The sequence below is a fragment of the Schistocerca americana genome, unplaced genomic scaffold (genome assembly GCF_021461395.2).
Source record: "Schistocerca americana isolate TAMUIC-IGC-003095 unplaced genomic scaffold, iqSchAmer2.1 HiC_scaffold_47, whole genome shotgun sequence".
Lineage (NCBI taxonomy): Eukaryota > Metazoa > Arthropoda > Insecta > Orthoptera > Acrididae > Schistocerca > Schistocerca americana.
In genome coordinates this window covers 972,501-977,500 of record NW_025726203.1, presented here as the reverse complement: position 1 = coordinate 977,500, position 5,000 = coordinate 972,501, and the positions used below count along the sequence as shown (strand labels likewise).

Here is a 5,000-nt window from a genome sequence, read left to right as displayed (position 1 = left end):
TTGGAGCTGGAATTACCGCGGCTGCTGGCACCAGACTTGCCCTCCAATAGATACTCGTTAAAGGATTTAAAGTGTACTCATTCCGATTACGGGGCCTCGGATGAGTCCCGTATCGTTATTTTTCGTCACTACCTCCCCGTGCCGGGAGTGGGTAATTTGCGCGCCTGCTGCCTTCCTTGGATGTGGTAGCCGTTTCTCAGGCTCCCTCTCCGGAATCGAACCCTGATTCCCCGTTACCCGTTACAACCATGGTAGGCGCAGAACCTACCATCGACAGTTGATAAGGCAGACATTTGAAAGATGCGTCGCCGGTACGAGGACCGTGCGATCAGCCCAAAGTTATTCAGAGTCACCAAGGCAAACGGACCGGACGAGCCGACCGATTGGTTTTGATCTAATAAAAGCGTCCCTTCCATCTCTGGTCGGGACTCTGTTTGCATGTATTAGCTCTAGAATTACCACAGTTATCCAAGTAACGTGGGTACGATCTAAGGAACCATAACTGATTTAATGAGCCATTCGCGGTTTCACCTTAATGCGGCTTGTACTGAGACATGCATGGCTTAATCTTTGAGACAAGCATATGACTACTGGCAGGATCAACCAGGGAGCTGCGTCAACTAGAGCTGAGCAGCCGGCCGCCCGGGAGTGTGTCCCGGGGGCCCACGCGAACACGCAAGCGTCCGCTCAATTATTCTGCAAACAGGAGGAGGCTGAGCTCCCCTGCACCATACACCTCGAAACCCTCTCAGGTCCCGGCGGCGCGCAGCGCCGTCCTAAGTACTTGGTCGGGTTCGAGAGAGGCGCAATCGCCCGGAGTTTGGCGAGTAGACGCTTTAGGTGCGACCACCCGTGCTCCCAACTGAGCTTGCCGCTGCCGACAGAGGCCCGGGAGCGTGCTGTCGTGGCATTGCCGGCGGGAGACAACACGCGCCACCTACGGTGACCGGCAGCTCCAACGCCAGCGCCACAGAAGGACAAAAGCCCCACTTGGGTGCCGAAGCGAACTCTCCCAGCACAGCGCACGCGCCAACACGTCCGCACAGCTGCGATACAAACCACCTGCGAGAACCGCAGAGGCGACCGAGCAGCAGACGGCGTCGCGGCGCCGAGCGCCGGGCGGCGGCGCATCCTCAGCGCACACAGTCCTCAATCGGACCAGCACACTGCAGATGTCCACCGCGCTTCGCACCGGGCCCGCGAGGACCTACTTTGGCCGCACGGCGCCGCGTGCAGGGTGCGCCGGCGCGCAGCTGCGCCGCCTGCCGCCTCCGTCGGCCGGCGCGCCTGCCACTGGCCGCCCCCACCAGCCGGCTGTAGCGCGTGCGCCCACGCACCGCGCGGCCAGCACGCCGGGAGGCCCCCCCTCACCGGCCGGGGACGGTCCCACCCAGCCACCGCCGCGTATCGCTTCACACCCAGATGCCATTCACGTTCGTGGGCATGGTGGGTATCGCTGGAACAACCGGTTGGTAGCTCAACCGATCGTCGCCATCACTGATTCACCTCTAGCGAGAACAACCGCACCACAACGGTTTACCAGTTGTTCATTTGCGTAACGTCACCAGCAAACGTAGGCGTCCATCGCCATTTGCAAATTCAACGATTGTTGCATGCCTGTGTCAGGTGTCACGACACACTATGTCTGCCCACATACACGCAACAACATGTGCACGCTTCGCGAACACGTGGAAGGTGGCCCCCGTACGTATGCGATGTCCATTGCGCGAACGACTGTCAACCGGCCTCTGTCGCATGTCGCAGATGTGGAACGCAGTGCACCATGCTATCACGGTGTGTGAGAAGAGACGACTACGTCTGACAACACGCGCCACTACATCAACAGACGGCTCATGCTGATCGCCATCCAGGGCATACCACACTGCAATCCAGCTCTTATAGGGAGACGACACGTAGCTGAGTGCACAACATTTGGACCGCATGGTTCGCCGTTGTTGGCGCAGTCGTTGTACGGTCACATGTACCACGATGTATCATTCAGTACATGAGGACCAATGTGCAGTACAGTGTGTGATTTGGACGTACAACATCAGCGGACAGTTGACACAGGCCGTACCACAGCGTAGGCTAAGTGCTTTGCCATGCGAATGCCAATGAACAACTGCAAATGCCAATGAACAACTGCAAAGGGCATTGAGCATGTACGTCCTGCTGCCATCCACATTACAGTGTATAGCTGCAAGGTGTTTAACATGAAGCGATACACTGCGGACCGGGCAGTGCGAGTAGCAAACTATGTTGCGGGGGTTGCAGTTAGGCAACACTACACTAATTTAACGCGTCGTATGACAATTACAGAGCAGGTTAAGGCCCAACATGTGTTGGGTTAAGGCCCAACGTGTGTTGGGTTAAGGCCCAACGTGTGTTGGGTTAAGGCCCAACGTGTGTTGGGTTAAGGCCCAACGTGTGTTGGGTTAAGGCCCAACATGTGTTGGGTTAAGGCCCAACGTGTGTTGGGTTAAGGCCCAACGTGTGTTGGGTTAAGGCCCAACGTGTGTTGGGTTAAGGCCCAACGTGTGTTGGGTTAAGGCCCAACGTGTGTTGGGTTAAGGCCCAACGTGTGTTGGGTTAAGGCCCAACGTGTGTTGGGTTAAGGCCCAACGTGTGTTGGGTTAAGGCCCAACGTGTGTTGGGTTACGGCGCAATATAGGTTACATTGCGGCGCAATATAGGTTACATTGCGGCGCAATATAGGTTACATTGCGGCGCAATATAGGTTACATTGCGGCGCAATATAGGTTACATTGCGGCGCAATATAGGTTACATTGAGGCGCAATATAGGTTACATTGAGGCGCAATATAGGTTACATTGAGGCGCAATATAGGTTACATTGAGGCGCAATATAGGTTACATTGAGGCGCAATATAGGTTACATTGAGGCGCAATATAGGTTACATTGAGGCGCAATATAGGTTACATTGAGGCGCAATATAGGTTACATTGAGGCGCAATATAGGTTACATTGAGGCGCAATATAGGTTACATTGAGGCGCAATATAGGTTAGGTTAAGGCGCAATATAGGTTAGGTTAAGGCGCAATATAGGTTAGGTTAAGGTACGACATAGGTTAGGTTAAGGTACGACATAGGTTAGGTTAAGGTACGACATAGGTTAGGTTAAGGTACGACATAGGTTAGGTTAAGGTACGACATAGGTTAGGTTACGGTACGACATAGGTTAGGTTACGGTACGACATAGGTTAGGTTACGGTACGACATAGGTTAGGTTACGGTACGACATAGGTTAGGTTACGGTACGACATAGGTTAGGTTACGGTACGACATAGGTTAGGTTACGGTACGACATAGGTTAGGTTACGGTACGACATAGGTTAGGTTACGGTACGACATAGGTTAGGTTACGGTACGACATAGGTTAGGTTACGGTACGACATAGGTTAGGTTACGGTACGACATAGGTTAGGTTACGGTACGACATAGGTTAGGTTACGGTACGACATAGGTTAGGTTACGGTACGACATAGGTTAGGTTACGGTACGACATAGGTTAGGTTACGGTACGACATAGGTTAGGTTACGGTACGACATAGGTTAGGTTACGGTACGACATAGGTTAGGTTACGGTACGATATAGGTTAGGTTACGGTACGATATAGGTTAGGTTACGGTACACATTGTTGTAAGGAAAGGTTTAATGGGGGGGGGGGGGCGGCCGGTTTGTTGATTGTGATTATAGTAAGTGGATGCCTGCGGCATCATCTGATTTGCCACGTCAGGATGCACCTTTGGCTCATGACAGGCGGCGCTCTCATTCCATGCTTGTGGCAGACGTGTGTCTTTCATTCCTGCCATTGTTTGTGTGCTGTGAGAGGAGGCAGTATTGTGATGTTGGGTGCACCCCTGTGTAGGACATGTGTGGGTGTTGGTGGCTTGGCTGAGCAATGGTGGTTGTCGGGAGGGTGGGATATTCTGTTTTCTGAGTGGACCTCCCAGTCTGGTTATGACAGTGTGGATTGTCTAATGTGGCGGAGAGGATGCACTGGGTGTTGTTCCATGCTGGTGCTTACATATTGTCTGTGTGCGTGTTACAGGCAGAGAGTAGTGCGTGATAAGAGCGTGTGGCTGACGTGTGGTTGTGATTGTGAGCAGAGTCTTTCAGTATGTATACGGACAGTTGTATATATTATCTGTATTCTGATGGCTCTATCTATTACTAATCAGCGCCGTGTATACGTTTCATGTGGTTCCCGTCGACACTGTTGTATCTCTGTACATTAGTGACACGGCGAGCGCGCTATGTAGTTACTCGTCTCGGCAGCTTCCACCGGTGTATGGCAAATGATTATGAGCAATGAGTCTAGTCGTCAATACCGATAGTGTGACGTCACATGTCTGGGGTGGGGGACGCTGCGCCCTTCCGGTGGGTCATGGCCTAGCAAGACTCTCCCCACGCAGGGGGGCTTGGACTGTCATTAACTCTTCCGAGTAATATACTTGCCGTACGTTTTTGCGACTGCGAGTGCAACGCCCACCGGTGCCGACATGGATGGAGCGCCTCCTAGCTGACCGCTCAGAGAGCAACGCGATCGCGTCTCTAGCTCGTAACTGGTACAGCTCGCAGCTCATGTATAGGGACAGCGGGAATGTCGCATATTGGAGATAACTCTTCATGAAACGCAAGTTATAGGGGTGGATTGCACATTGCGACTGCGGGAAAAGTCCGCCGTTCATCCGCTGGAGTTGCGAGTTGGGCGGTTGGGGTGGGGCGCCGGTGGAGTGATTGCCGGTCGACGATTTCGTGCGGCAGAGGCGCTGGCGTTGGGGTGCTGTGGCCGACAGAGGACGCAGGCTTTGTGGGTGGGGTCGAAAGATGGGCACTGTGGGCCCATCGATGTCTCAGTCGGCTTGGCGTCTCATAGATGGCGGTATCGTCGTTGCAGGACGTCATGCCGCGGGAGACCTACAGATGGCGCTGTGTTTTGTGGTGCGCTCGACATGGCGGACGTAGTGTTGTCAG

The 5,000-nt window shown here is 53.7% G+C and overlaps 1 non-coding gene across 1 annotated transcript in view; it reads right to left on the bottom strand.

The window, feature by feature from the left end:
* The window catches only part of LOC124584055, a 1,910-nt gene extending 1,300 nt beyond the window's left edge, over nt 1-610 (bottom strand). The window contains exon 1 of the ribosomal RNA XR_006974471.1: nt 1-610. This exon is cut by the window's left edge and continues 1,300 nt beyond it. This is a non-coding gene — a ribosomal RNA (small subunit ribosomal RNA).
* Between the last annotated feature and the right edge of the window lie 4,390 nt (nt 611-5,000).